Source organism: Oryctolagus cuniculus, chromosome 2 (assembly GCF_964237555.1).
Source record: "Oryctolagus cuniculus chromosome 2, mOryCun1.1, whole genome shotgun sequence".
NCBI lineage: Eukaryota > Metazoa > Chordata > Mammalia > Lagomorpha > Leporidae > Oryctolagus > Oryctolagus cuniculus.
The window spans coordinates 45494957-45514309 of NC_091433.1; the positions used below are offsets into that span (position 1 = coordinate 45494957).

At 46.4% G+C, this 19353-nt stretch overlaps 1 protein-coding gene, 1 long non-coding RNA gene and 1 other non-coding gene across 8 annotated transcripts in view; 1 reads left to right on the forward strand and 2 right to left on the reverse strand.

Moving 5' to 3' along the window:
* EXTL3 (exostosin like glycosyltransferase 3) overlaps positions 1-18907 on the reverse strand; it is a 146917-nt gene extending 128010 nt beyond the window's left edge. For 2 of the 6 annotated variants that reach the window (XM_070068238.1, XM_051842528.2), the window contains exon 1: positions 18799-18907. The gene's annotated coding sequence lies outside the window, so the exon portion shown is untranslated. The remainder of the gene's footprint in view (positions 1-18798) is intronic. The other 4 variants (XM_051842525.2, XM_051842529.2, XM_051842533.2 and 1 more) reach the window with 2 other exon arrangements.
* Positions 270-9222, forward strand: LOC138848452 (uncharacterized). The gene is made up of 3 exons (XR_011386246.1): positions 270-365; positions 4485-4617; positions 7528-9222. It is a non-coding gene; the product is annotated as an uncharacterized lncRNA (long non-coding RNA).
* Positions 14868-14974, reverse strand: LOC127490397 (U6 spliceosomal RNA). Its single transcript, XR_007918359.1, has one exon. It is a non-coding gene; the product is annotated as a U6 spliceosomal RNA (small nuclear RNA).
* Positions 18908-19353: the final 446 nt, after the last annotated feature.

Genomic DNA, 19353 nt, shown 5'->3' on the forward strand with positions numbered 1-19353 from the left:
GAGTTCCCAGCTTCTGACTTCTGGTCAGGCCCAGCTGTTTTGGGCATCTCTCTCTCTCTCCCTCCCTCCCTCTCCCTCTCTCCTCTCTCTCCCTCCTTCTCTCTGTCTGCCTCTCTGCCTCTGAAGTAAATAAATTAAAAAGAAACTAAGTAATAAATAAATAAATTGGGTAGAAAGTTGTCCTTGTGTTTCCTAAGAGGGTTGGGTCTGTGCCTAGAGTAGCTGGCAGGCATTGTGCCATCACTTGGCAAGAGGCTACCTGAGACTGGGATAAATCAGAGGAAAACAAAGCCATCAGACAGAAGAGGGAGACTGTGACAGAAGCTTCTGGACCTGTGATCCCAGATCTGCCCCTGGATTTTCAGGTACATAGATCAATACATTTCTTCTGTGGTTTTTGTTGGTAGTGATAGTTTGATAGGCTGGTTGCTTGTCCAGTCTGAGTCTGGATTTTATCATTAGAAAGCAAAAGAATTCCAGAGAGATGGCTGTAAGTAGAGTAAGAAGCCTGGTATAGACTTCCCACTGGGGAAGTGACCAGAAGATGAACCCAAGAACAAACAGCATGAGGAAAAGGAGAAACCAGGAAAGTACAATACCCACAGAAGAGAATTTTTCAAAGAGAAGCATGCGATCAGCAAGGTCAATTTGATTTTGAGAATTAAGTAAAATAAAGGCTAAGATGAATTCACTGGATTTCAGCAGCAAGGAAGTAGGGTGAGCCTCTGGATCTTCAGGCCTCCTGCATCCTCAGAGTCAACCAACCTCAGAACGAAAATGCTCAGGAAAAAAACCGCATCTGGACTGAACATATACAGACTTTTTTTCTTGTCTTTATTCTTTAAACAATACAATATAGCAAGAGTTTACATGGCATTTACATTGTATTAGGTATTATAAACAATGTAGACATGATTTAAAGCATAAAGGAGGATTGTGTAAGTTATATGCAAATACTACACCATGTTATGTCAGGTTGGGTATGTGCCTAGAGTAGCCTGAGCATTTCAGACTTTGCAAGAGGTCTTAGAACCAATCCCCCACAGATACTAAGAGATGACTGCAGCTGGAGATTTTTTAAAGATTTATTTACTTATTTGAAAGGCAGAGCTAGAGAGAGGCAGAGGAAAAAGAGAGAGAGAGAAGTCTTCCACCTACTGGTTCACTCCCCAAACAGCTGCCATGGCCACAGCTGGGCCGATCCGAAGCCCGGGGCCAGGAGCTTCCTCTAGGCCTCTCACACAGATGCAGGGGCCCAAGTGCTTGGGCCATCTTCCTCTGCTTTCCCAGGCCATCAGCAGGGAGCTGGATTGGAAGTGGAGCAGCTAGGACAAGAACCAGTGCCTATATGGGATGCTGGCACTGCAGGCAGCAGCTTTACCTGGTAGCCATAGCGCTGGCCCCGGTTGGTAACTTTTGTAAGGACAGTTTCAGTGGAACTATGGGAGGGAAGCCAGTCAAGAAGTTGGGAAGGGGACGTTTGCTGGAAGAAGATGGATTTTCATTTTCTTTTTTATTTATTCAAAAGGCAGAAAGACAGGGAGACACACAGAAAAAGAGAGCTCCCATCTACTGGTTCTCCCCTCAGATGCCCACAATGACTCTAGGATAGGGTGGAAACCATTAGCTGGGAACTCCATCAGGTCTCCCACAAGGGTGGCAGAGACCCACAGTTGAACGAGCACTGCTTCCTCCCAGGGAGTACATCAGTAAGAAGCTGGAGGCAAAAGCTGGAGCTGAGCATCAAACCCAGTTACTCTGACATGGGTCACAGGCATCTTCATCTGCATCTTCTGTCCCAGAAAAGATTTTGATGGATGAGATGGGAGAACGTGCAAGGCTAATAGGAAGGAGGCAGAGGAGTGAGGATAATCAGCTGACCGAGGTCTCTTAGAAGAAGGAGGGTAAAGATCAAGAGCATGAGCCAATTCATGGAGCTAAAGGTGTGCTCTACACAGAGGGTAAAACTGCTGCCTGCAACAGCAACATTGCATGTGGGTGCCAGCTCACGTCCCAGCTGCCTGCTAATGGCCTGGGAAAAGCAGTGGAAGATGGCCCAAGTACTTGGATCCCCTCCACCCATGTGGGAGACCTGGATAAAGCTCCCAGCTCCCAACTTTGGCCTGGCCCAACACTGGTCATTGTAGTCATCTTGGAAGTCAACCAGCAGATGGAAGATCTCTCTCTCTCTCTCTCTCTCTGATTTCAAAATAAATAAATAAATCTTTTTAAAATAAATAAATAAAAGTATGCCCTAATTCAAGGGATGGATATCTCTTCAGCTGGACAGGACAGAAAGACAGGAGGCATAAAGACTTAATGGCAACATGGTGGCAGGAATGTCTCAAAGCCTTGATCACCCCTATAAAGTAGTGACAGGGCCTTTGCTGAGAGTGAAGAGAGCCTCAGAGGGTGGGAAGTTTAAGGAGAATGGAGACTGTCCCAAAACTTGCTGAGAGAAACAAGAAAGTTAACCAGAAAATTCACAAAGATTAACTGTAAGCTATGAGGACCATCCGATGACTAAAACCATTACAGTTTTACCAAAATATGGTGAGTTGAAGGAAGAACAGAATCTAAAAGTGAATGGTCTATTATAATGAGACAACTGACTTATAAAAGGTCTCTTTTATGAAGAAATGTTATCACTGCCATATTTTTCATTCATGATCTGAAAGACAGACTTTCATATTTGTTAGTATAACTCTAAGTTTTCCACATAGTAAACAACTAAGCTGATGGATAAAAGCTACTTGAGGATTTCACAAAATGATGCGACAGGACCTAGGAGCCCATACAATTCAGTAAACTAGAGTAAGATAATGAATCTAGGTTAAAAAAAATTCAAACTATGCTTATAAAACAAAGATCTTAGGCCAGCGCCGCGGCTCACTAGGCTAATCCTCCGCCTAGCGGCGCCGGCACACCGGGTTCTAGTCCCGGTCGGGGCGCCAGATTCTGTCCCGGTTGCCCCTCTTCCAGGCCAGCTCTCTGCTGTGGCCCGGGAGTGCAGTGGAGGATGGCCCAGGTGCTTGGGCCCTGCACCCCATGGGAGACCAGGAAAAGCACCTGGCTCCTGGCTCCTGCCATCGGATCAACGCCGCGGCGGCCATTGGAGGGTGAACCAAAGGCAAAGGAAGACCTTTCTCTCTGTCTCTCTCTCTCACTGTCCACTCTGCCTGTCAAAAAAAAAAAAAAAAAAAAAAAAAAAAAAATCTTGAGATCTCAGTGATCACATAATTAAGAGATCAAAGTTACTGGCAACAGTTCTCTTAATAGCAGTTAGAGGGGCCAGAGCTGTGACGTAGCAGGTAAATCCACCACCTGCAGTGCTGGCATCCCATGTGGGCACTGGTTAGAGTCCCGGCTGCTCCACTTCTGATCCAGCTCTCTGCTATGTCCTGGGAAATAGTAGAAGATGGCCCAAGTCCTTGGGCCCCTGCACCTGTGTGGGAGGCCCAGAAGAAGCTCCTGGCTCCTGGCTTTGCATCAGCCCTACTCTGGCTGTTAAGGCCATTTGGGGAGTGAACCAATGGGTGAAAGACCTACCTACCTACCTCTCTCTCTCTCTCTCTCTTTCTCTCTCCCTCCCTCCCTCTCTGCAACTCTGCCTTTCAAATAAATAAATAAATCTTTAAAAAAGAGTAGTTAGAGCCCTTGGATGGAGGAAACAACAAGAAACTGCTAGATAAGGTCCTTCCAAGTCTCATGACTACAGAATTCAGTTGAGAGTAATAAGACAGCTATACTTGAAAGATCTCATCCCATAGCCATGTTAGCCATTTGCACTTCCAAGTTCTATCCTTATATTTTTATTAAAATCTTTGAAATTTATCTTTTATTTAGTTGAAGTGTCAGTGGGGAGAGAAAGAGAGAAACAAAACGAGAGAAGAGGAGGGGAGGGGAGAAGAGGAAAGGAAGAAAGGGGAGGGGAGGGGAGAGGAGATTAGTCTTCCATCCATTGCTGACAATAGCTGTGGCTGAGCCAGGCCAAAACCAGGAGCTGAGAACTCAATCCTGGTCTCCCACTTGGGTGACAAGAACCCAAGTACTTTTAGTCATCATTGCTCTCTCCCAAAGTGTACATTATTAGGAAGCTGGGGTCAGAAGCAAGCTGGAACTCAAACCCAGGCACTGATATGGGATATACCCCAGAGATTTCTTAGCCACTGTACTAAACAACTGCCCCCTTACATTTCATTTTATGATCAACAAGTTTTTGGACCATGTTATCTTAGTCTCTCCCAAATTACAGTGTAGTCTTGGAGATACCTATCTTCAGAGAGATATGCTCCTCTGTTTGAATAGTGGTTTTGGTCTTTCTAATTAAAGGTATTTCCTACAGAATTATTCACTGTCCTTCACAAAGGAAAAGCGAAAACAAAAACAAACAAACAAAAAAGCCCACGGGGGAATTTAGCCACTCTCAGCCTTCCCTGTCTGAGCTTTCACTTATCAGCCCTGTGTATGCCTATGATTTCTAGGTTCTTCAGCTACAGGGCTCCTTCCTCCTGGCTTGAAGCCCAAGTACTCTGATGCTCTTTCTCAGCCTTCACAACTTCTAGGTGACCACGGCTCAGAAGCAATGTGAGAAGCTAAGATTCAAAGAACCCATAGGTAAGTGAACAATGTCTATGCAGAGTGAAAAACGCTGTGAGAATAGGAAGAATGGGGCAAAAAGGCAGCTGTGACCCTCTCTTCCAGAATGGGCAGAAAGACTGAGGGACGGCCTTGCCAAGGAAACAACACTTCAGCTGCATCTTGAAGGCTACTTTCTCTAGGTAGTAAAAGTGCAGAAAGGGCCAGTGCCGCGGCTCACTAGGCTAATCCTCCGCCTGCGGCGCCGGCACACCGGGTTCTAGTCCCGGTCGGGGCGCCGGATTCTGTCCCGGTTGCCCCTCTTCCAGGCCAGCTCTCTGCTATGGCCCGGGAAGGCAGTGGAGGATGGCCCAAGTGCTTGGGCCCTGCACCTGCATGGGAGACCAGGATAAGCACCTGGCTCCTGGCTTCGGATTAGCATGCTGCGCCGGCCGCAGCGGCCATTGGAGGGTGAGCCAACGGAAAAAGGAAGACCTTTCTCTCTGTCTCTCTCTCTCTCTCTCTCTCTCTCTCACTGTCCACTCTGCCTGTCAAAAAAAAAAGTGCAGAAAGGTGATATATTGGTCTGTTTTCTATTGCTAAAACAAATTATTTGAGGCTGGGTGATATACAAAGGTAAGAGCTTTATGTAGCTCACAGTTGTGGAGGCTGAAAATCCAAGAGCCCCACTGGTCCCACTTCAGTGAGTTGGCACCACAATGACTGCACCATGTGTGGAAGAAACCACATGGACAGACAGGAAGCCAGAGAGGGACGGAGGCCAGGTCTGCTCTTTCATAACACCTCGCTCTCCTGAGAACTAACTTGCTCCGCAAGACAAGCATTAATCTCTTCCAGAGGCAACAAGCTCAATAATCTCTAGGCCTCACCTCATGAAAGATCCCATTGCCTCTCACATTGCCACACCAGGGACCCTGCTTACAGAGCACAAACTCTTGAGGGATACACTCAACCATAGCAGGTGGGAAGCAGAGGAACAAGCAGAGAATAAACAAGCCAGAAGTACAGTCCAGGCTGACTGTTGATGCTACAAGCTACAGAGCGCAGGGTGTAAAAAGAGCTTGGAAAGGAGTCTGAACAAGTGAGAAGAGGTCAGACCAGGCACCATGTGGCCCAAGAACAGTTGAGAAGCTTGGACTTTAACCTGGCCAGGTGTGAATCAATCACTTGTTCTCTTGGCTTAGCTTAGGTCAGGGTTTTTAAAAGATAATTTTTGCTAAAACATAAAGAGAAAGTAAATAAATATACAACAAACAACAAATAAATGCAAGGGCGTAAAAACAAAGAATGCACAGATCCTGGATTTCTCAGCCTGCTTCACTCATTTCTAGCCCCAAACTGGCTTGGCTGGTAGAGTTTGTAGATGGTCCAGCCCAAGCCCTGTTCCTCTTTCCAATCCTGTCCATGCTGACACCCGAACATCCTAGCACACTCTTTGTCCACTGCACAAACATGAGACTGGATGGGATGTGTGCTCCTTCTAGATCCCATCTCTTAATAGTCACCCCAGGAAGTCTTGCTTACTCTTAAGTTGGCTGAGTTTCTATTCTGTAGCTGTCCCTGAAGCCCCAAGGATGTCTTGCTCTAGATCAGAGGTCAGCAAATATTTTCTGTAGAGGGTTACTTAGCAAATATTTTACTCTTTGCAGGCCATGGGTATTTCTGTTATAACCATTCAATTCTGCCACTGCAGATCAGAAGCAGATATAGACAGCATGTAGATCAAAGGCATGGATGTGTTCCCATGTAACTTATTTACAGATGGTAATATTTGAATTTAATATCATTTTAATGTGTCATGAGATATTATTCCTATTTTGTTTACCATGTAAAAATGTACACACTATGGGACCAGCACTGTGGCGTAGTGGGCTAAGTCTTCACCTGCAGCACCACCATCCCATATGGGTGCTGGTTCTACTCCCAGCTGCTCCTCTTCCAATCCAGTTCTCTGCTATGGCTTGGGAAAGCAGAAGATGGCCCAAATCCTTGGGCCTCTGCACCCCTGTGGGCCCGTGGGAAACCCGGAAAAAGCTCCTGGCTTATGGCTTTGGACCAGCCTAGCTCCGACCATTGTGACTATTTGGGGAGTGAACAGCAGATGGAACTCTGTCTGTCTCTCCCTCTCTCTGTAACTCTGCCACTCAAATAAATAAATTAAAATCTTTAAAAAAAAAAAAAATTACACACTATTCTTAGCTCATGGGTTTCAAAAACAAACAATGGGCCAGATTTAACTTCTGTATTAATTATTTTTAACTTGATACTTCTAACATATGCTGTTTGTTGAGTATTCACTAGTTGCCAGGTAATATGTACTAAGGAGAGTTGCTATTAAGAATAAAATAACACAGGGGCTGGCATTGTGCCTTAATGGGTTAAGCCACCATCTGCAATGCCAGAATCCCATTTGGGTGCCAGTTCAAGTCCCAACTGCTCCAATTCTGATCCAGCTCCCTGCTGGTGTGCCTGAGAAAGCAGCAGAATGGCCTAAGTGCTTGGGCCCTGCCACCCACATGGGAGACCCACATGAAGCTCCTGACTCCTGGGGCTGGCCTAGCCCCAGCCACTGCAGCCATCTGGGGAATGAACCAACAGACAGAAGACCTTGATCTCTAACTCTGCCTTTCAAATAAATAAAATAAATCTTTTAAAAAAGAATAAAACAACACATGCCAAGCACTTAACACACTGCCTGATCTGACCAAAGCCACCAATCATTGTTAGCTATTATTATTACTGTTTATATATTTTATCTTTAATTTGTAAAATAACTACTATAAGGTGGATTTTAATATCCCACTGAGGATCTGAAAAATAATTTGTGAGAGGCTAGTGCTGTGGTGTAGTGGGTAAAGCCACTGCCTGCAATGCTAGCATCCCATGTTGGCACCGGTTCAAGTCTTGGCTGTTCCACTTCCAATCCAGATCTCTGCTATGGCCTGGGAAAGCAGTAGAAGATGGCCCAAGTCTCCTTAGGTCCTTGCACCCATGTGGGAGACCCGGAAGAAGCTCCTGGCTCCTGCCTTCGGATTGGCACAGATCTGGCCATTAAGGCCATCTGGGGAGTGAACCAGCAGATGGAAGACCTCTCTTTCTCTCTGCCTCTGCCCTTCTGTAACTCTTTCAAATAAATAAATAAACCTTAAAAAAAAAAAAGAAAAATAATTTGTGAAATCATATGGCTATTAAGTATCAGAGCTGGGAATTGAACTAGATTTATCTATATCAAAGGACAAAAGTACAATAATGTATTACAATGGTCTTAATTGGCTTTACTTTTGATTCTAGAATCAAGGGGCTCTTCATTTCATAAAATAAGTGTTCCAATGCCCTGGACAGAACAGGTAGGTACTGTAGTTAAAGAAGGCCTGAAAAGGATAGAAACAAAGCACAAAAACAGTTGGTCATTTCAAAGCCACTTTCCTTGTTAAATGGGGGTAGGGAGACAGAACTGCAGGAAAATAACTGATTAGCTAACATCAGGTTACTTCAGGTTACCTCTCCTGTGTAAGGATTAAGGCAGATGGAGCTTCATTATGATGAAATCTGGCTGTTCTCTCTCAGGGACTGATTTCTCAGAAACTCAGGTAAACAGTTTAGTTTCAACTTGATGATAGGAAGCTTGAGTGCGGCTGATCCCATTCTGATTTTTTATCTAGTTCTTTGGGGTCCAGTGTAGGAATTTAGTCTAAACAATAGCTTCCCACAATTTTTGTTTAACATCTGATCTAAAGCCCATGCCTTTTCTACTACCTATCTCCAGTCTGGTTCTCGTGAACCATATTCTCTAGCTGGTTGTTAATCCCTGGGCCACCCATCAGCATCAGTCACTATCATCCCTGAAGCCTATCTTGTATCAAGATTAGCACAGGAATTAGTCTATTCTTGTGGCAAAGTTTAAATGCCTGTTGGACCACTTAGCTCTTACTTCCTGTCTAGGGATTCCTCTCCTCCAGGTGGCCAGGAAAGATGACTGGGTTCAAGACAAAGAGACTTTGTCCCACTCATGTTTTCAATTCTGTCTGCTTTTCCAGGTTCTACTATTGATTCAACCTCAGGCAGCTTCCTGAAAGCAACTCTCCCAGAATCCTAGCACTCCAGAATTCTAACCCAAAAGCACTTCATACATTCAGCAATTGCTCCAAATAGTTTCCACCAAAGCTAAGAAGAGCATCCTGGCATAAAAACCATTCATTTGCATTATATTTTCAGAGTCATCCACAAAATGCTTTGAAGACACTGTCCATAGACTGGCCTCAAAATCATATTCAAGGGAGTCTATGTGATATACCTTTCCTTGACATTAGTTGCAGAATACAAAAAAACAGTCCTCTCTAAAGCTGAATCTGTGTACTTTATCTTGCCAGAATAAGAAATGACGGAACCCAGCCTGTTTCTTTTTCTCTCATGGCTGCCAGATCCCATGCCAAACGTTTCATCCCAGCTACCTGCAAGACTTAGTCCCGCTTCACTGCACTATGTTTTATACTTCACTTTTACTTTTTATCATTTTTTTTGAAGATTCTTTTTTTTATTTATTTGTAAGTCAGGGTTACAGAGAGAGACAGAGAGAAGAGAGATCTTCCATCTGCTGATTCATTCTCAAGGTGGTTGCCATGGCCAGAGCTGGGCCAGGCCGAAGCCAGGAGTCAGGAACTCCGCCCAGGTCTCCCATGTGTGTGGCAGGGGTCCAAGCACTTGGGCCATCTTCCACTGTTTTCCCAGTCTCATGAGCAGGGAGCTGGATTGGATGTGGAGCAGCTGGGACTTAAAACAAGCACTCATATGGGACGCCAGTGTTATAGGCAGTGGCTTACCCTGCCCTTTTATGTTTCACGATTTTAAAAACAGCTAGCATATCCTCACACTGTATGTATCCCAAATACCAGGGACGTCTCCAGCAAAGCACTTTAACAGTGTTACTCACTGTGAGTCCACACGTCTGTCTTCCTCTTCCCATTACAAGCCTTTCAAGGACAAGAACCACATCTGCCCCCTTTTTTCTCTCCTGCTCCTCACACAGTATTCCCGCTTAGTTGTCACTTGATGGTTGCTGAATAAATACGGTAACATTTCTAATTAAGGGTTTCTCATTCTGGCAATGACTGTCAGGTAGGAAGTTAGACGTTAACCCATGTGTGTGAGAGAAGCTGAAAGAACAAAAATGTTAATTCTGTGCGGTAGAATGAGCAAAGAAACAGAAGCAAGACCAGTATTTGCATGTCACAAGTCTTGCTCATGTCTGATAACCTCACTAGGTTGGTCCCAGTCCTTCCCCCGACCCCGGGGTAGCGGGGTCGGGGGTCTTCTGAGGGGAGGCTATTAGGGCCAATAACACTGTGCTGATAAAGTCCCAGGAGGAATTTCATGAATTCCATATCCAGAAAGCCCTCTGTGCAGCAACATCCCAGCAGAGGGAGTGGAGAAGAGAAAAACTGCAGTCTGATTGCAGGCTGGGCTCTCAGTTCTATGCTGAGATGCCCGCATGGCCTGTCAGGTGTATTCTCATATTAAACCGGCTAGCATGCTCATGCTACTCTTTCTAACATCCAAAACTCTTTTCTAGTGTGAAGACAAGGACCTCTGTGCTCTGGTAATAACTCTATGAAGTTACTACATTTACAGATGAGGCAGTGCAACACTCTGGTGAGTTAGGTAACTTTTCCATGGCCCTGGAGTTTAAGAAATGGTTTCAAACCCAGTGCTTGTTTTACTGCAGACTACTCCAGTGCCTCATTATTTAAGGTAGGTTGTACCTTACATCCTACACCTCTGGTATCCAGGAAGTGGGCAGATCCACATGTATACATAGTTATGAGGAGTCAACCTGCTCTAGTGACCAGAAGATTGGGAAGCCATCTGATCAACTGGGGTCTTTCCTGATTGCACCTTCTTCCACATCTTTCTCTTTGCATTTTTGCTCACCTCCAAGTTTCACTCTCTTGTGTATCTTTTGGGGTTTTTACTGCAGTTGCTCTACTCCTCCACACAGGCTTTAAGACCTCCAGGTGGGGCTGGCGCTGTGGCATAGTGGGTAAAGCTATCACCTGCAGTGCCGGCACCTGATATGGGCGCCAGTTCTAGTCCCGGCTGTTTCTCTTTGGATCCAGCTCTCTGCTATAGCCTGGGAAAGCAGCAGCAGATGGCCCAAGTCCTTGGGCCCCGGCACCCATGTGGGAGACCCAGAAGAAGCTTCTGGCTCCTGCCTTCGGATCAGTGCAGCTCCATCTGTTGCGGCCAACTGGGGAGTGAACCAGCAGATGGAAGACCTCTCTCTCTGCCTCTGCCTCTCTGTAACTCTGTATTTTAAATAAATAAATGCCTCCAAGCAGCCACTACACTTGGTCTGTGCAGGGGCAAGCTGTGTAAGTCGGGTTCCAATTCCTCTACATCTGCAACCCCTTAGCCACAAGTCCTAATTAGAATCTTGCAGTACTGGGGGCTGGCTCATTTGGATTACAACTCTCTTGGTACCTGTTGTTGCCCCCTTTCACCTCATATCATCCCCTCTAATTCTACATTTTCCCCTACTGACCCTTTCCATAAGTCAACGAAGGTTTCTGTGACTTGGGAGTTTATATCCAAAGGCAATTGGCAAACCATCTAGAATAAAGTTGGCAGACAATTTAAATAGAAAAGAAAAATTGAGGCTGGCACTGCGGCTCACTAGGCTAATCCTCAGCTAATCCTCTGCCTGCGGACAGGCACCCAGGGTTCAAGTCCAGGTTCTAGTCCCCATTGGGGTGCCGGATTCTGTCCCGGTTGCTCCTCTTCCAGTCCAACTCTCTGCTGTGGCCCGGGAAGGCAGTGGAGGATGGCCCAAGTGCTTGGGCCCTGCACCCACATGGGAGACCAGGAGGAAGCACCTGGCTCCTGGCTTCAGATCAGCACAGCACCAGCCGTAGCAGCCATTTCGGGGGTGAACCAATGGAAGGAAGACCTTTCTCTCTGTCTCGCTCTCACTGTCTAACTCTGCCTATCAAAACAAAAAAAAAGAAAAGAAAAATTGAAAATTAAGAATATTTGACACAGAGGTCCTCAAATATTTGATAATGAATGAACTCTAATCACTTCTTTCCAACCTTGATATCTTGACAGCCAGCACCCAAACTCCACATGCTAAACACCTGAATCTCTTCAGACACTGTGTCTATGAATTTCCTGTAGCAACCTGATCAACTTAAAAAACCTCTCGGTTTTTAGCCGACACTGTGGTGCAGCAAGTTAAGGAGCTGCCTAGAGCACCAGCATCCCAGTTGGGGTAGGCCACGTCCCAGCTGTTCCACTTCCAATCCAGCTCCCTGCTAATGTGCCTTGGGAAACCAGAGAAGGATGGCCCAAGTCACTGGGCCCCTGTAACCCACATGGGATACCTGGAGGATGCTCCTGCCTTCAGCCTGGCCTACCTCTGGCCATGACAGCCATTTGGAGAGTGAATTTGTGGATGGAAGATCCTTCTCTCTCTTCTCTCTCTCTCTCAAATAAATAAATAAATCTTTAAAGGAAGAAAAGCTGGTTTGCTTTCTGCCTAAAAGAAAGCCAGAGCACAGCTTTGCCTGTGAGCCCCAAAAGTCCTTGTCAGTACCAGGAACTAGGTGTCTGGCAGGAGAGGACACGTTCTGGCTTCACATTTTCCCTTTGCCTGAACTTGCTTGGTGACCCTGGGCAAGGCACTGGATAACTCTGGGCCTCACTGTTCACCAGTGTGAAAAAAAAAGGGGTTGAACTAAACGGTATCTCTTCTATCTTGCAGCTTCACACTTCTGCAATCTGTCATCAAGGAATCCAGCCAGCATTCTTTTCTTGGGCTGGATTCTATGAGACATCTTTTTTTTTTTTTTTTTTTTTTTGAGTTAGATTTACTAGTCTTACCACACATTTGTCACCAGCTCCTGGACCTTGGTAATCTGATCATAAAGTGTGTGTGTAGTGAAACATATATAAATTTTGCCATGTACAGTTCATGGCATTCACACTGTTGTACAGCCATCACCACCTTCCATCTCCAGAGTTTCTTCATCTTTCCAAACTAAAACTCTATTCCCATTGAAACACTTCCCCGCTCTCCTATCTTCCAACCCCAGCACACCTCATTCTACCTTCCGTCTCTACAAATTTGACCATTGTAGGTGTCTCAGACAAGTGGAATCACACAGTACTTGTCCTTTTGTAACTGGCTTATTTCACTTAGCCAAGTATCTTCAAGGTTCATCCATGTTGCAGCCCGTGTTAGAATTTCCTCCCTTTTCTCGTCTGAGTAATATTCTATTGTCCATATGGACCACACCTTGTTTATCAATCTATCTATCCACCCACGCACATTTGGGATGCTTCTACTTTTTGGCTGCTATGAAAAAGGCTGCTATGAACATGGGAGAACATCTTTGAATCTCTGCTTTGAATTCTTTGGATTTTGAGCCTAGAAGTGGGACTGCTAATCCCATGTAAATTCTGTGTTTAGTTCAAGGGGACTTGTAAATGCACAGAGAGTACTGCTGAAGAAGCCAGCGTTATGCTCTTACTGCTATGCTGACTCCAGAGAGGTGTTTCGAAGGGTGTGTATTTGTCTAGAATGGTTTTCATGTCTAAATCTCTGGAGAAGTCAGACCCACTTGCTATTCAGAAGACCTGCACTAGATACTGGGCCTGGTCTTCACACGGCCCTCAGCATCAATTTCTGTTAAGTGAGCTTCATAATACTTAATTTGTCGGGTTTTTAAAGTATCAGAAATGATGTACATAAGGTACTTGGTAAGCACTTAAAAAGGAAGCTATTAATTTTAACCTGAGGACTGCAAAGGGTAGTTAGGAAAACCAAATGAAATCACCTATGAAGAGCGAGCGCTGGGGCCAGTGCTGTGGCACAGCAGGTTAAAGCCCCAGCCTGCGGCATCAGCATCCCACATGGGTGCTGGTTTGAGTCCCCGCTGCTCCACTTCCGATCCAGTTCCCTGCTAATGCACCTGGGAAAGCAGCAGAGGATAGCCCAATGTGGGGGACCTGGAAAAAGCTCCTGGCTTCAGATTAGCTCAGCTCCAGCCATTGTAGCCATTTGGGGTGTGAACCAGTGGATGGAAGACCTTCTCTCTCCCTGTCTCTATCTCTCTAACTCTCTCAAATAAATAAAATAAAATAATGAAATGAAATAAAAATTTTAAATTTTAAAATAAAATTTAAAAATAAATAAAATTAAAATAATTAAATAAAATAGCGGGTGTTGCGAATAGCAGGTTAAGTCATGAGATGCCTGTATCCCATGTCAGAGTGCAGGTTCAAGTCCCAGCTACTCCATGCTTCCAATCCAGCTTCCTGATAATGCACCTGGGAGGTAGTGAGTAAAAGATGGCCCAAGTGCTTGGGTCCCTGCCAACCATGTGGGCGACCTAGATGGAGTTCCCGATTTTGGCTTATGCCAGCCCTGTAGCAGGCATTTGAGGAGTGAAGCCATGTATGGAAGAGATCTTTATCTCTCTCACTCTGCCTTTCAAATAAATAGATTTTTTAAATGGATTAGAACACTGCAAATGGTAAAGGATTCGGCAAGCACTAAGCCCTCAGCATTTCTTTCCTAATCAGTGCTATAGCTTCCTAACAGTTCTTCCTCCCTCTCACCCTCTTAAATCTATCCTTCATCCAGGCTTCAGAGTGAGCTATCTGAACCAGATCTGCTCCTGTCATTCTCCTACCACAGTCTTCAGTGGCTCCCCTCACCTTTTTAATAGAAAACTTTTATTTATTTATTTATTTTTAACAGGCAGAGTGGACAGTGAGAGAGAGAGACAGAGAAAGGTCTTCCTTTGCCGTTGGTTCACCCTCCAATGGCCGCTGCGGCCAGCGCGCTGCGGCCGGTGCACCGCGCTGATCCGATGGCAGGAGCCAGGTACTTATCCTGGTCTCACATGGGGTGCAGGGCCCAAGCACTTGGACCATCCTCCACTGCACTCCCGGGCCACAGCAGAGAGCTGGCCTGGAAGAGGGGCAACCGGGAAAGAATCCGGTGCCCCGACCGGGACTAGAACCGGTGTGCCGGCGCCACAAGGTGGAGGATTAGCCTAGTGAGCTGCGGCACCGGCAAAAACTTTTATTTAATAAATATAACTTTCAAAGTACAACTTTTGGCTTATAATGGTTATTCCCTCAACCACCACCCTCCCACCCACAAACCATCCCTTCTGCTACTCCCTCTCCCATCCCATTATTCACTAAGATTCATTTTTAATTGTCTTTATATACAGAAGATCAACTCTATACTAAGTAAAGATTTCAAAAATATGGAAAGCTTCACGAGTTTGCGTGTCATCCTTGCGCAGGGGCCATGCTAATCTTCTCTGTGTCGTTTCAATTTTAGTACATGTGCTGCCGAAGCGAGCACTCCTCTCACCTTTACAGGGCCTCTAGGATCCGACCCCTCCCCTGCTTCCCAGTCTCGTTCTTTATGTTTCTAGGCCTTATACTTTGTTGCTTTATTTCCATGATTGTCCCATACCTGAAGCACTCCCCCTCTCACTTCTGGTTATAAGTTAATCATTCTTTACTACTAATTTCAGACATTTATTTTTCCAGAAGTTCTTTCCCTACCTCATCAGACTAGAATAGGGACACAAAGCACATGAGCAGGTACCAATTCATAGTAAACCCATACTGATCTCTGCATTGACTTCCTCCAACAAGAACCTGGTAAGCCCTTACAAAAGGAAGCTATTCATCTTAACTTACAGACTGCAAGGGGCAGTTACTGACATCAGGGTGAGAGTATTCGTCTTCATATTTCTAGTTCTAGCGCAGTGCTAAGATGTTTACAAATATATAAATCTGGGCCGGCGCCGCGGCTCAATAGGCTAATCCTCCACCTAGCGGCGCCAGCACACGGGGTTCTAGTCCCGTTTGGGGCGCCGGATTCTGTCCCGGTTGTCCCTCTTCCAGGCCAGCTCTCTGCTATGGCCAGGGAAGGCAATGGAGGATGGCCCAAGTGCTTGGACCCTGCACCCCATGGGAGACCAGGAGAAGCACCTGGCTCCTGCCTTCGGATAGGCGCAGTGCGCCGGCGGCAGCGCACCAGCCATTGGGGGGTGAACCAACGGCAAAAGGAAGACCTTTTTCTCTGTCTTTCTCACTGTCCACTCTGCCTGTAAAAAAAAAAAAAAAAAAAAAAAAATCTGACTAAAAGGGCGCTTTTACTTACTGCAAAGCTGGGGATGATTCTCATGTGATTAACTCTTTCAAAACAACTGCTTCGATAGCCTCATATTATATGACTCTTATTTAATAATTAGTATCTGTATATAATGAGTGTTCTATAAAAATTGTGACCACAAAGAGGAAGTCAAAGAGGATATGTTTTGAGGTATTGTCTCTAATTCTTCCTCCCTTCCAAATAAGTGGGGTATCTTTTTTTTTTTTTTTTTTTTGTAAGATTTATTTTTCTGAGAGGTAGTGTTACAGACACATGGAAAGCCAGAGAAAGAGGTCTTTCATTTGCTGGTTCACCCCTCATACAGCTGCAATGGCCAGAGCTGAGCCAATCCAAAATCAGGAGCCAGGAGCTTCTTCCAGTCTCCCACGCAGGTGCCGGGGCCCAAGCATTTGGGCCACCTTTCACTGCCTTCCCAGGTCACAGCAGAGAGCTTGATCGGAAGAGGAGCAGCTGGGACACGAAATTTTAAAATGAGCTACTAAGGTCTTAATGATTCTTACGAGGGATGCCTTTGCTTCACCAGTGTCTAAAAAGCAACCCGGGTTCCTACTTTGATGATCCTGACACAGTCCCTATTCATAGATCCTACCCACAGTACTTCCCACAGGATGAGGCTAAAGCAGTTAAGTCTAGACTTGCATGTAGTAGGTGCTTACAGAAACCTGCTGAAGGAATGAGTAAATGAAGAATCACCCGTTGCTGGTAAGTCCTGTCAACTCTAATCTATGCTCACAGGTCAGTTTTAAAAATCTGCCTCCAGATGCTGGCATTGTGATCTAGTAGGAAGAGCTGCTGCCTGGGATCCCAGCAGCCCGTACGGGCACCGGTTTGTGTCCCAGCAGCTCCACTTTGGATCCAGCTTCCTGCTAGTAGCTTGGGAAAAGTAGCTGAAGATGGCCCAAGTGTTTGGGCCCTTGCACCCATGTGGGAGAACTGGATGAAGTTTCTGGCTCCTGGCTTTGGCCTGGTACAGCCCTGGCCATTGTAGCCATCTGAGAAATAAACCAATGAATAGAAGATTCTCTCTCTTTCAAATAAATAAATCAATCTTTAAAAAAAAAAAAAAAAAAAGGAAAAATTTGCCCCCACGAGCCAGAACTGTGGGACTTTTTTTTTTTTTTTAAAGAAGCAGTAAGGGATGGGAAAGTTGCCAAAGTAGGGGTCAAGTGCTTCTTAACTTAAAGCACATGAATTTACAAGTGACATAAGAAACATCTGATCTGCTTATTTTAGTGAGCCATGAATTTGTAGTCAGATTTGTTAATGAGTGTGTCTTTCCATAAATCTCTCAAGGCTGTGGGCTTACAAATGCCTGCAACCTACTCTACAAACTTATCTTACTTTAACATGTCTTTAAACTGCTCCTTTTAAGTTTCAAGTGGTGCCCCTCCAGTTCTTCTTGTGTGTTAGTGACTCTGATTTTATCTTTTGGGTATGCTGTCACTTCCCGGGACCTCCTAACCGGAGTCACTAGTATATACCAGCTGACTTTTTTCCCCCTAGTTTTTATTAACTTTTTAAGGATTTGTATCTTCTTTCTCACAAATACACAATGCTTTTAAATGAAGATTACTATTACATATGGAAAATATTTTCTAAGTAGAACTCATTGTACAAATCAGCAATTCATGACGTCATAGTCTGAAAGAGAACTATCATTCAAAAGGAAAAACACCCAGAGATGGGGGGGTCAATGATCATTGGGAATTTCTAGTTAACAAAAATGTTTAACTTACTACTTTCCTTGGACATAAGTGGTAACAGTTTAAAATTTTTTCTTATTTTTCATTATTGAGGCAAGCAGCACATCTTTTAAGAAAGGGAGTCTGCATCTATTCTTAGCATTTTAGATTTGGAGGGAACAGTTAGGATAACTTTAATAACTCAACTCTCGCAGCGGCAGAAACATTTCAGAACTGAGCTTGCCTCACTTCCCTTCTACAGGCTTTTCACATCAGCTAATCTGTGAATTAGGATCCTGTTCACCTGGAGGCTATCTTTTAGCTTGATTCCCAATTACAATCTTTATCACTAAAATAAGAAAAGAAACTGCTTGCACTTCACGAATGAAATCAACCGATTGATACTCACAGAAATGGACCTACTACAGACTGAGGGTTTTAAAGAAATACACTCTTCTTAAAATATGAATTTTGTCACACAGGGGATAGGAATCAGAGGACCGAAGTGGGCAAAGGCGACGCCCCCTTAGCACTGCAGCCTGAAGAGGTGGACAGGACACTGCTACCTTGGGCAGCGCTGCGGTAAGAAGACGCGAGACTGAGCGGAACCCGCCAGGCGGCGCGACCCAGAAACTGGCCAAGGCAGGCCGGCACCGAGGAGCCCAAGCTCTCCCGAACGCTCCGTACGTACTCCAGCGCTGCTCCCCGCCTGCCAAACTTTACTTTTTGGAAAGCTCAAGTTGGCTGCCAGACGCAGGTTGGCCGCGCTGGGAGGGCCGGGGTGTGGCGCTGGGGACCGCCGGCGGGCAGCCTGCGCAGCGAGGAGGAGGAGGAGGCGGCTTCCCCGGCTGGGCTGGGCGTGCTCGGGGCGCCCGGCTTCAGCCCCCAGGGACAGCAGCCTGCAGCAGGCACGCGAGGCACAGGCCACTCGGGAGCACCCGCGGCGGCACGGGGCAGGGCCCGCAGCCACGCACGCCGGCGCCTCGCAGCTCCGGAGTTCCCACGCGTTCGCAGTCCACGCCCTCCCCGGTTCCTGCACACGCAGCCCCACCCTGGAGGTCAGTCACATCCACACCCGCGGCAGGAGAGGAGGAACCGGCCGCAAATGCCCCCACGGCGGGCTGCGCGGACCCTGCGGAGACGCGAGCGGCGCGAGAACGGGACCAGACAAAGAGTTTAAAATAGATCCCTCCCGGCGAACCCGGGCTCCGGCGACAAGTGGGAGACCCTCTCTCAATGTTAGCAGCCCAGGGCCTGTCCGATTCGCACCACGAAGGGACTTCACACTCCCGGCAGGGATGACCCCGCGGGGCCCCCTACCTTGCCACAGCTTCAGGTGCCGACGTCTGAGGCGGCCGGCGACAGCGACCGCGACCCGCGCGGCGGCTCCCAGCCCCGCCCCCTCCGGCACTGGCCCCGCCCCCCGCCCGAACAGTACTCGCCCCGCCGCGGCGGTGCAGCTGGTTCGCCGCCGCCGCCGCGAGGGCCCCGGAGCCCGGTGCATTGTGGGAGGCCGCAGCCCAACGCCGAGCCTGTGCTGACCCCTGGCGGGCATCGCTGAAACAGCATTTGGAGCCGGGCTGTGCGGCCTGGGACCGCCCGCTTATGCGCCACCTCCTCTGTAGTGACATGAGTGAAAACTAAAGCAGCTCTAAAACTTTTGAGGCTAGGGATAATCCTTAAAAATGACAAAATTGAACGACGTCAATAGGATGGCGAAACCTGTGCAGACGGGCTTCATCTGTCAGAACAGTGGCGTCCTGTGTGGCGGGAACTAAAGAAATAGTTCACATGGAGTGACAAAGTCAATTACCCAAAGATATTCATAGTGAAAAAGAACGAAGTTACAAGTGACTAATAAGAGGTGCAAGGTTC